Here is a 12645-nt window from a genome sequence, read left to right as displayed (position 1 = left end):
GTTTGACAATACTGTTTTCTGGACTGAAGACTGGAAACTGGTAACTGGAAACACTCAGGTCAGATATTGTTGTTTGTGATTTGACTTGAAATTTGCAACTTAAACGTTACATTTATTTTTATATTGACATATCCTTATTTTGAAATCTTTTTCAAAGGATTTTTGTCTAAAACCATTTAAAGCCAGATTATTAGTCAGTTAAATCTCATTGATTTACAGTAGTTACACTATCAGCTGCTAACAGTCTACATTTGCTTATGCAAGAAGTTGAGAAAGTGTCAGAAATAAACAGATAAATAACTACAGGTCAGGATTGATAAACTGCAACAGTGGGGTTTGACAGAGATCTGGTCAAGTTATTCAATTCTCAAAAGGAGGAACTTCAGGGAAAAAAAACTACCAAGAGAAACTGCTTGTGATTGGTTGGTAGATCTGTCACGGAAAAACACACTGCCATCAACTTCTGTTTTGTTTTTGTCAAAATCACTGTAATATAATCACTGTACCTTTATATACATGTGACTTGTATTAATGTTGCTGCCCTCTTGTGGCTAAAGTGTAATTATGTTATTGTTATTAGGGAAAACATTTGACAGTAACATGCCAAATGAGTCAGCACTTTGGCTTTAGCTTAAGAAATCCTCATTTTTATGTAATCAGTTATAGTTGCATGTATTCATTATCATAATTTAACCTTTAATATTGATTTCTTAAATTTATTTTTGAGTAAACTAGCAAAAATTTTATGGATGTATTCAATAAATACATCACTAATTAATTAATTATTTCAGTAATTAATTAAAAAATGTACATAATCAATTAAAAAATATTGATAATGAATTATCCATTTATTTCATTTAAAATGTTTCATTATTTATTTATGTACAATTCTAACTAGTTAATGACATATTTAATCAATTATTGGTTTGTTTTCTATTTTAATTATTTTACTGACACATTTAATGAATTATTTAATGATGTATTTATTTAATTCACGTTGCTACTCCTGGCCCTGCATCGCTGTTCATAAATGATGAGGGGAAGGAGGACCCAAATGCTCGACTCTTTCATGAAGTCAGTGCATTTATTTACAGTGATGCAAAATAATCCAAACAACAATAAATCCCCAGTGAGTTCCCGACTCTGACATGTCCTCTTGCCAGTGTTAGTGTTCTTTGTCTCCGCTCCTCAGTGTCTGAGCACCCCGTGCTCGCTGCCCTCTCGTCTCCACACTCCTCCTGGGGAATAACAAAGAGGCAGCCGTCACCAACACCACAATGCGGCAGACTAACCTTAACTAACTCGCCAAGAGATTAACGTGAAGTCACGCAATGATCTAGCGTCGAAATGAGCTCCACCACACTCCTAAGTAGGGCTGCCACAAACGATTATTTTGATAGTCGACTAGTCACCGATTATTTTTGCGATTAGTCGACTAATCAGATCATGGATCGTGAATTGGACATACAACATACAGCTTATTGTACCAGCACGCATCTGCTCTTATATAACTGTCATTAGCTTACAGCTGTAAGGGTTTAAAGTATGTGTTAACTAAAAATAAAGACAAGATTATAGTCTATTGAATTTAAATGACATTTGTAGATTGTTTCAGTGGAGTTTAATAAACTCAGCCATCTGCTCCTTGCTATCTAAAATATAACAGGACACCGGAGTATATTCTCGAGCATCTCACACTTCTGATAATCAGTTATCTGCTTAACGTTTATTCAGCTGTGTGAAAACTATAACTTTAATCTTAGCCAAACTGATTTACTCAGGAACAAATTGTTGTAATAGTAATTTTACAATGTATGTTGAAGGGATATTACTGCCCTCTGTTGGTGTGTCTGTGCCTTAAATGCAATAAAAGGTGTTCGTTAAAAACATCAGGTTATGGGCCCAGAGGTCGCCAAGGGAAGCTACTAACACGTTTTTTGGGAGTCATAAACAGAATTGTGGGATTCACAATGGAAGATAGACTGTTTATTGACAAGCTGAGCGGACCGGAGAATTGGGCAACATGGAAATTTCAACTGTGGGGTATGGTACAGGAGACGGAGCAGCTAGCTGCAGATGCTAATGCCCAAGCACGAGCTGAATTTGAACGGAAGAAGGAAAAGGTATTTTCAGTGCTGGTACTGAATGTAAGTACACCCCAATTGTACTTGATAACAAACTGTAAGACCCCCAAAGAAGCATGGGAGATGCTAAAAGCACAGTTTGAAAAAGATACTGTTGCTAACAAGCTATTTCTGAAGAAGAAGTACTTCCGGTGTGAAATGAAGGAAGGAGAACATCTCAATGATCATTTAAAAAGGATGAAGGAACTTACTGATCAGCTAGGGGCAATAGGTTCTGTAATTGAAGAGGAAGATCAAATTGTCACCCTTCTAGGTAGTTTGCCACCCAGCTATGCAACTGTTGTTACTGCTTTGGAGACAAAGATGGACAGTCTGACACTACAGTTTGTTCAACAAGCCTTGATAAATGAGGAACAAAAGCGAGTGCTTACTGACAACACCACTGTGTCCAGTAGTGTATCAGCCATGTCATCTCAGATGCATAGAAATGAACAGAGTGGATCAAAAACAGTGGGAGCAAACAGCTCCGACTCATGGAGATGTTACAAATGTGGGAAGGAAGGACATATCAAGCGTGATTGTCCAAGCATTAAAAAGAAATATAAAGCCCACAAGGCTAAAAGCGTGGTGTATAAGGACAAAGAGGACTCATATGAGGGAGTTTTTGTTGTAAATGAGTCATGTAAAAGTGATGCACAACAAGAAGAATGGTTAATTGATTCAGGAGCATCAAAACACATGACATGGAATAAAGAAGCTCTACAAAACTACCAAGAGTTTTCAGAACCACAAACAGTGAAACTCGGTGATGGCAGAGTAGTTGAGGCTTTAGGTCTGGGCAATATAACAATGAAAATGTCATTCAGAGTTAGTGATGGAAAAGATGTCACAATGTATGATGTGCTGTATGTTCCCAAATTATCAATGAACCTTTTCTCAGTGGGAGCTGCTGCCAAGAAGGGAAACACAGTGAAGTTCAAAAGGACTCATTGCTACATAAGAGGAAAGAATGGAGCTCTCCATGGAATGGGAACACAAAGATCTGACGGATTGGATCCGCTGGATATCGAGGGAAACTGCACAACTTGTCATGGAGCGTCAACTGCATCAGTTCCAGCAAGTATGTGGCATCAGCGCCTAGGTCACACTACACATCTGAAAAAACTCAAAAACTTGGTGAAAGGAGGTAGCTTTACAAATGAAGAGGAGGACATTTTTTGTGAAGCTTGTGTTGAGGGCAAATTATCAAGAAAACCTTACAAATCAGTGGGAGAAATACGAACAAAACGCAAGTTGCAATTAGTGCATAGTCACGTTTGTGGTCCTTTTCAAACTGAGTCACTAGGAGGAAAAAAGTACTTTGTAACTTTCATTGATGACTACTCCAGATGTTGTAAAGTGTATTTCATAAGAGAAAAAACGGAAGTCCTGAGCAAGTTCAAAGAGTTTGAAAGAACCTTCTCAAATGAATGTGGACAGGGAGTAATAAGACTCAGAACTGACAATGGTGGGGAATACACATCTAAAGAGTTTCAAGAATATTTGAAAGCTCAAGGCATCCACCATGAAATGACTGTACCACATACACCACAGCAAAATGGTGTTGCAGAGAGAAAAAACAGAACTCTAGTGGAAACAGCTAGAAGTATGCTGTCACATGCAAAGTTGCCAAACACATTCTGGGCAGAAGCTGTTGCTACTGCAGCTTACATACAGAATAGGCTCCCAACATCTGCTTTAAAGAACGAAACACCCTTTCAGAGATGGTATGGAAGAAAACCAGACATTAGCCATATGAAAGTATTTGGTTGTGTTGCTTATGCTCATAATCCAGACACAGAGAGAAAGAAGCTGGACAAAAAGGCAGTGAAAGTTTGTTTCCTGGGATACAGTGGGGCAAAAAAGTATTTAGTCAGCCACCGATTGTGCAAGTGCCCCCACCTAAAATGATGACAGAGGCCAGTAATTTGCACCAGAGGTACACGTCAACTGTGAGAGACAGAATGTGAAAAAAAAATCCATGAATACACATGGTAGGATTAGTAAAGAATTTAGTCGTAAATCAGGGTGGCAAATAAGTATTTGGTCACCTCAAACATGGACAATCCCTGGCTCCCACAGACCTGTAACGTCTTCTGTAAGACGCTTTTCTGTCCCCCACTCGTTACCTGTATGAATGGCACCTGTGCGAACTCATCATCTGTATAAAAGACACCTGTCCACAGCCTCAAACAGTCAGACTCCAAACTCCGCCATGGCCAAGACCAAAGAGCTCTCGAAGGACATCAGGAAAAGTATTGTAGACCTGCACCAGGCTGGGAAGAGTGAATCTACAATAGGCAAGCAGCTTGGTGTGAAAAAATCAACTGTGGGAGCAATCATCAGGAAATGGAAGACTTACAAGACCACTGATAATCTCCCATGATCTGGGGCTCCACGCAAGATCTCATCCCGTGGGGTCAAAATGATCATGAGAATGGTGAGCAAAGATCCCAGAACCACACGGGGGGACCTGGTGAATGACCTGCAGAGAGCTGGGACCAAAGTAACAAAGGTCACCATCAGTAACACACTAAAACGGCAGGGAATCAGATCCCGCAGTGCCAGACGTGTTCCGCTGCTGAAGCCAGTGCATGTCCAGGCCCGTCTGAAGTTTGCCAGAGAGCACATGGCTGATACAGCAGAGGATTGGGAGAATGTCATGTGGTCAGATGAAACCAAAGTAGAACTTTTTGGTATAAACTCAACTCGTCGTGTTTGGAGTACGAAGAATACTGAGTTGCATCCCAAGAACACCATACCTACTGTGAAGCATGGGGGTGGAAACATCATGCTATGGGGCTGTTTTTCTGCCAAGGGGACAGGACGACTGATCCGTGTTGAGGACAGAATGAATGGGGCCATGTATCGTGAGATTTTGAGCCAAAACCTCCTTCCATCAGTGAGAACTTTGAAGATGAAATGCGGCTGGGTCTTCCAACATGACAATGATCCAAAACACACCGCCCGGGCAACAAAGGAGTGGCTCCGTAAGAAGCATTTGAAAGTCCTGGAGTGGCCTTGCCAGTCTCCAGACCTCAACCCCATAGAAAATCTGTGGCGGGAGTTGAAAGTCCGTGTTGCTCGGCGACAGCCCCAAAACATCACTGCTCTGGAGAAGATCTGCATGGAGGAATGGGCCAAAATACCAGCTACTGTGTGTGCAAACCTGGTAAAGACCTATAGTAAACGTTTGGCCTCTGTTATTGCCAACAAAGGTTATGTTACAAAGTATTGAGTTGTATTTTTGTTATTGACCAAATACTTATTTGCCACCCTGATTTACGAATAAATTCTTTACAAATCCTACCATGTGTATTCATGGATTTTTTTTTTCACATTCTGTCTCTCACAGTTGACGTGTACCTCTGGTGCAAATTACTGGCCTCTGTCATCATTTTAGGTGGGGGCACTTGCACAATCGGTGGCTGACTAAATACTTTTTTGCCCCACTGTATGCAACCAATGCAAAAGGCTACCGACTGTGGGATGAGGAAAAAGGAAAAATACTGATTCGACGAGATGTGGTCTTCAATGAAACAGAGGTTAAATGCAAACAAAGTGAAAATGATCTCTGTTTTGGGAATGAGGTGACACTACACACGGGTGAAAGACAAACAAGTACTGAGGAGACTGTCGCCAGTGAGGATGCAAAAGGAGATCAGCGGATCAGAAGACCTCCAAAGAGATATGGATTTGAGGAGTTTGCTGATGTAGCTACAGTTGATCATTATGCAAACATCTGTTGTGTCACAGAACCAAATACACTGGAAGAGGCTATGTCAAGTCCAAATGCAAAGGAGTGGAAAGAAGCAGCTGATTTGGAATATGAGTCACTGCTGGAAAATGACACATGGGATTTAGTGGATCTACCAAAGGATCGCAAAGCAGTTGGATCAAAATGGGTCTTTAAAGTTAAGCATCACAGTGATGGACAAGTGGAAAGATACAAGTGCAGACTTGTTGCCAAAGGCTATTCACAGATTTATGGTGCAGACTATGATGAAACATTCTCTCCAGTTGTATGATTTGGTTCAATTCGTACATTGTTATCATTTGCTGTGCAAAACAACCTGAATGTGCATCAAATGGATGTTGTGACTGCATTCTTGAATGGACACCTGGAAGAGGAAATCTACATGGAGCAGCCAGAGGGTTACATCAAACCTGGGCAGGAACATCTAGTGTGCAAACTAAACAAGTCAATATATGGACTGAAGCAGTCTCCACGTTGCTGGAGCAAAGCTTTTACAGAGTTCATGAAAAGCATTGGTTTTACACAGAGTACTTCAGATCAGTGTGTGTTTGTTAGAACAGGTCAGGAGTTGGAAATATTGGCTCTGTATGTTGATGATCTGATTTTGATTACAGAATCAGCAGAGAGCATGAAGAACTTAAAGGACACTCTGAAGAAACACTACAAAATGAAGGACATGGGTGAGCTATCCTACATTCTGGGCATCTCAGTGGTCCAAGACAAGGACAAAAACCATGTTGTGCTTCATCAGAGACAGTATATTGAAAACATACTACAAAAGTATGGAATGGACAGTGCCAATCCTGTAGCAACTTCGGCTGACACAAATGTCAAATTAAGAAAGAGTGATGATGTCAGTCAACCTGTAAACCCAAGCATGTATCAATCAATGGTTGGAAGTTTATTGTATGCTGCAATGGCCACATGACCAGATATTGCACAAGCAGTGAGTGTGGTGTCAAGATTCAATGCAAACCCAAACACTACACACCTTACAGCTGTGAAAAGAATCTTGAGATATTTGAAAGGAACTCTAAACCTGGGACTCAAATATCAAAGGACAGAAACAGGAACCTTGGTTGGGTATTCAGATGCTGATTGGGCAGGTGATCAGGACGATCGACGTTCTACAACTGGAAACATCTTTCTACTTGCAGGAGGTGCAGTTAGTTGGCTTAGCAAGAAACAAGCAACAGTTGCACTTTCAACTGCAGAGGCTGAGTATATATTCCTTTGAGCCAAGCCGCACAAGAAGGAGTTTGGTTAAGACGACTACTAACTGAGCTTGGAATGGAGGCCACAGCAACAGTGATCCTGGAGGACAATCAAGGAGCAATTGCAATGGCAAAAAATCCAGTTGATCATGCAAGAACAAAGCACATAGACATTCGTTACCACTACATTCGTGAATGTGTGCAAAATGGACAAATCCAGCTGAAGTATTGCTGTACAGAAAACATGAAGGCTGACATCTTAACCAAACCACTGCCTAGACAAAAGTTTGAGTATCTCAGAGAGAAGATTGGATTGTGTTCAGTTTAAAAAGAGTTACCATATGCTTAAAATGCCTATTATATGCTTATGTTAAGATGGCGAGCATATAACTGTAATGTAGAATAATGGTTTTGTCTAAGATGGACACAGTACATTTTTTGTGTGAGTTCAAAACAAAAGAGAAAATGTTTATTTTCTAGTAACACTGTGATATAGGTGCATAATATTGTTTTTTGGGGAAAGAAATAAGCAATGGCAGTCAAGTAAGTGAACTCCATGGTAAAATTAAGTGGGTGTTGTAATAGTAATTTTACAATGTATGTTGAAGGGATATTACTGCCCTCTGTTGGTGTGTCTGTGCATTACATGTAATAAAAGGTGTTCTTTAAAAACATCACAAATAAAATACTGAAAAAAGCCAAACAATAACATTTTTAAGTTATCTAAGTGACTTATATATCATGTTTAACCTGAGTAGCGAAAGACGGCGGTGGGTTTGAAAACGATTTGCCGGGAGTCCGGTGTTCTCACCGGCTCTAGTGAGCCTTGAACCCCTGCTAGCTATCAAGCTGGTGGGTAACAGACGTCTCCGAAAACGTCGGAGCGCTTTTGAAAATATGTGGTGTCTTGATAAACTGAGCAGATATTTGAGGTTTACACAGCTACATTTACGCATGAAAACATGTTAAATGTCCACCAGGGCATGAAGCAGGTATGGAGGAGATCAAAACTCCAGACATCCAGAGGCCCTCAGTACACAAGAGACCAAGGAAGACCAACAGAGGGGCAGCAGCGCCACTATCCCAGAAAGAGCTGAGGAGAGTCCCAGATGAGGGGTCACTCAGCAGCCGCGGAGCAGAAGCCGGGGGGGTTGCAGTGACGTGCCCGTGAGCTCCGCCGGCAGCCGGCTGTGCCAGAGTGACCAAGCCCCATGCCGAGAGGTCCATCCCCAGACACAAAGAACCACCAACGCACCGATGTCTGAGGGCGTCTGCCACTGGCAGGGGAAGTGGTGGGGGGAGATAGGCCTCCATACCTTGGAGGGCCTGAGATGTCCCCCAGAGAGGTGGCGTCTGATACCCAACCTGACATATAGACACAGACAAACAGGCACACACAGATGCAAACATCCATTCCCACCCTCATGCTCTCATATGCAATTACTCAACACTCACCCAACGTGGAGACAGACATAAAGAGACACTGTACACACAATCACACTCCCCAAGCATACTCTAAGCCCCAGGTCTAGGTACCCTTGACCCCAGAGGGGGAAACTTCACCCAGACCCAGGTAGTGTTACCCTTTTCCCTGGGGTGGGGAGAAGCACACTGCCCCGGCTAGGCAGGAGCAGGGAGGCCCCACATTCCAGACCCCAGTCGGGCGGCCAACTCCTCCTCCTAGCCCCCCTGCTCCAACAGGCTGCAGAGAACGGGGGAGTGTGAAGACTCCAAACCTCCCTCCGCCCGCTCATATGTAGTGTTGATGTATGTGTGTTCTAAGGTGCATTTAAAACCCAGGAGGGCATGGAGCTACCTGCCAGAGAGCAGCAGGTAAGCGCATAGCCCCTCCTGATAGCCCTCAATGTCTACATGTATTTAAAATTGAGAGGTGGGCAACGATGCCAGGGGTGAGGTTGTACACTGCTGTGAGAATACCTGTAGGATACATACCAGTGGATATGTAAGCACATGCACAGCTACAGGGCTAGAAGTGCCAAAATGAATTAAATAAATAGATTTTGAATTATATAATTAAATGTCTCCATGAGTGATTAATTGAATATATTTAAAAATCATTTAATTTCTAATTAATTTATTGGAAATGTTTAAATGAAATTATTTGGCATTAAATCAATTATGTACATATTTAATTTATTAAGTATTTTGAACTGTAATTAATTCATGACATTTAATAAATTATTTAATGATGACTAATTGATCAATTATTGATGATTAATTAACCCTCCACATGATTTAACCTCTATAGAGATGATATTTTATCTAGATCATGTATTTTTCAAAGGTTCAGACCAGAAAGTTTAACATTATTATTTTTCTCATTGTTGCCTCTTCAGATTGAGTGTCTGCAATCTCTCAAAGAGAAGCTGTGAAACTCTGTCTTCACTACTCAGCTCCCAGCCCTCTAGTTTGAGACAGCTTGACCTGAGTAACAATGACCTGAAGGACTCTGGAGTGGAAGTTTTGTCTTCTGGACTGAAAAGTCCATATTGTGAACTGGAAACACTCAGGTCAGCGTTCTTGGTTTAGAGGTTTACAATCTAAGGTTTAGATTGACTAATGGGTATTTTTAACTCCTGTTTCATTCATGTCATTTTTTAAAATTCATTTTTGGGTGCAACTTCCTGTTTGCATTTAGCTATTTTGCTATTCTCTAAGAGTATTTGTCATGTCTGCAGGCTGTCAGGATGCCTGATCACAGAGGAAGGTTGCAAGTCTCTGGTCTCAGCTTTTAGCTCCAGTTCTTCCCACCTGAAAGAGCTGGACCTGAGCTACAATAACCCAGGAGAGGCAGGAGTGAAGATGCTTGAGCAGCTAAGACTGGACACTCTGAGGTATGTAGATGGCCGTTACAGCCACAAACAGTGTCTGATAGATGAGGAAACTGGCTCTGTCTGATTACTTAATGCTGGAAACCAGTGTTATTTGAACAATCACACATATAGGAACATTTTTCCTATTCTGGTCTAACATAAACAGTAGATGTCTGTATGTGGTCTCAAAGGACAAAATCTCTGTTAGCAACAATGGTGCAGCCTGTTCAAACTGGAAAGGAACTGACATTTCCACTCTTCATTTATTTTAAGTTTTATCTGTGTGCAGAGACCATGTCCAGGACATGCTTAGCCTGGCCCAGCATAAACTAGAATTAGGGGGAAGTTGTTTCCCCAGCTTAGAAAAAAATATTAGTAAAAATAAATGGATTACTAGATCACTCAACTTAACTGGTCACCTACTAAAATTTTGCACTGCTAGTTTGCTTGTTTGTGCTAAAATATCAAATTGATCTTCTGGACTTTGTGATAATAGTTAGTAGAAAACAATAGAAAAATAGAATGCAGTCAAAGTGAATAAACTTTGGTCGATCAACCTTGAAATTCAAATTATAATAAGAAATAATCATTCCAACAGAAAGCAAAGATTAAGAAACAAAGGGATGGAGCTGGTGGAGGAAACCGGGTCACCGGTTGGGTGTTAGGCCCAGACTAGTGGGTGTTTTTGACTGTAAAGTGGATGTAGCATTAACAACCACTGGTCCTGTTACCCTGCAGTCTGCACTGCAGGATATGTGTTGCAGCACTGAGAGCTCCAGAAAGAGCCTTCATGGTGGCCCTGCAGCAACCAGCACTTCAGTCAAATGCTGTCAAAAGTGGTCCCAGAGACACTGTTAGCTGTAACCATCAATGACCAAGAATTGTGTCATTTAATTCAGGGTTTCCCTCTATTATTGTTTGATATCATTTCTGAATAAATAAATCAAGATGACGAGCCTTTAAATGCACTTATGTTAGTATAAATATACAAATCTAAAAGATAATTTTCCTGTTAGGAGAATAAGAAATAAATATCTTCATCACATGCATCAAATCACAACCTCCTCCTGCAAGAGTGCAGCATTGTGATTGGTTGATGCTGTTTCCATCATTTATGTTTGTTTACCTTTAACAAATTTGCTCTACAGAGCATTTATTAATTAGAAGGATTATTAATAAACATCTTTCTCTGCTGCTTTTGGTGGAGTGAAACAATAACTCCTATCTCCAGAGGTCCACAGGTCCACTGGCACCTGGTCCTAACTTCACCCATGTCTGCACCCTCAGACATCCAACTGTGGAGGCATCCTGGCCTGGACCAGTGGCTGCCCTTGTGAGACAGACTTTATGGTCACAAACAGCCCTAATCTGAGAATGAAGGCTCCTTTACATAGAAAGCAGTATGTGGTGTGATGACCGCTGCATTAGCTCAAAATATGTGATGCACTGGCTGCTGCACTCTACCTGTACTGGATCAGTTTTTGTACCCAGTCCCAGTCTTTACATGTAATATGCAGCCACTCCCTGACAGCATGAATGTCACAGTGTGTTGAACCTTGACTGTGGCACATGTCAATGCTCCCTGGACATCGTGCTTAATAAAGGAGATTAAATGTGATGTGATTATGAGTTTTGCTCTTTTGAAGTTTAAACATTTATGTGTAAAAATGTTGGACTGTTCCTTTATCAGTGTGTAACAGTGTGTGTATGAGAGCCATGTAATGTCCATGTGTGCATGCTGACTGCTCTGACCCCTCCTCCTTTCAGGGCGGAGCCTGCTGGAGTCCGATGGTTGAGACCAGGTCTGAGGAAGTGTAAGTGTGTTTTTAATGGGATTCATGAAAACAAAGCAGCACACATTCAACCATCTTCATCATTCACATCTCTGATATCAGGAGTCATCATCAAAGTGTCAATCAATGAACAGATGATGGATCAATAACTGCAGCTGGATTGTGTTTGTTCTCTCCATCAGATTCCTGTCAACTCACAATCGACACAAACACAGTGAACACAAACCTCCAACTGTCTGACAACAACAGGAAGGTGACACGTGTGGAGGAGGTTCAGTCATATCCTGATCATCCAGACAGATTTGATGTTTGTGAACAGCTGCTGTGTAGAGATGGTCTGACTGGTCGCTGTTACTGGGAGGTCGAGTGGACGAGGAGGGCTTGGATATCAGTGAGTTACAGAGGAATCAGAAGGAAAGGAAGGAGTGATGAGTGTGTGTTTGGTCTAAATGATCAGTCCTGGAGTCTTTTCTGCTCTGATCATTATGGTTCCTCTGTGTGGCACAATAACAGCTTCACACTCAACTCCTCCTCCTCCTCCCCCTCCTCCTCCTCCTCTGTCTCTAACAGAGCAGCAGTGTATGTGGACTGTCCTGCTGGCACTCTGTCCTTCTACAGAGTCTCCTCTGACACTCTGATCCACCTCCACACCTTCAACACCACATTCACTGAACCTCTTTATCCTGGATTTGGGTTCTGGGCTCCATCGGATGGTTTGAGAAACACTTATCATTTTGAGTCTTCTTACAGAAGACTGCAGAAGACTGTAGGAAGATTTTTCCTTGACCCTGAGTCAGTGACTCTGTGTAGTTAGTCTTACCTGTTAGAGAAACAGTTCAGTCTGTACATGTCTGTGTCTTTTGTTACGGGTTCGAAATTGAGGATGAGAGTAAACAATGATGGTCCAGAAGAGGTCAGTCAAAC

At 41.5% G+C, this 12645-nt stretch overlaps 1 long non-coding RNA gene across 1 annotated transcript; it reads left to right on the top strand.

Moving 5' to 3' along the window:
- Positions 1-9892: 9892 nt before the first annotated feature.
- Positions 9893-12121, top strand: LOC135932271 (uncharacterized). The gene is made up of 3 exons (XR_010573384.1): positions 9893-9949; positions 11696-11742; positions 11904-12121. It is a non-coding gene; the product is annotated as an uncharacterized LOC135932271 (long non-coding RNA).
- Positions 12122-12645: the final 524 nt, after the last annotated feature.

This window comes from Pelmatolapia mariae, linkage group LG20 (assembly GCF_036321145.2).
Source record: "Pelmatolapia mariae isolate MD_Pm_ZW linkage group LG20, Pm_UMD_F_2, whole genome shotgun sequence".
Classification (NCBI taxonomy): domain Eukaryota; kingdom Metazoa; phylum Chordata; class Actinopteri; order Cichliformes; family Cichlidae; genus Pelmatolapia; species Pelmatolapia mariae.
This window is presented reverse-complemented; position numbering and strand designations above follow the sequence as displayed.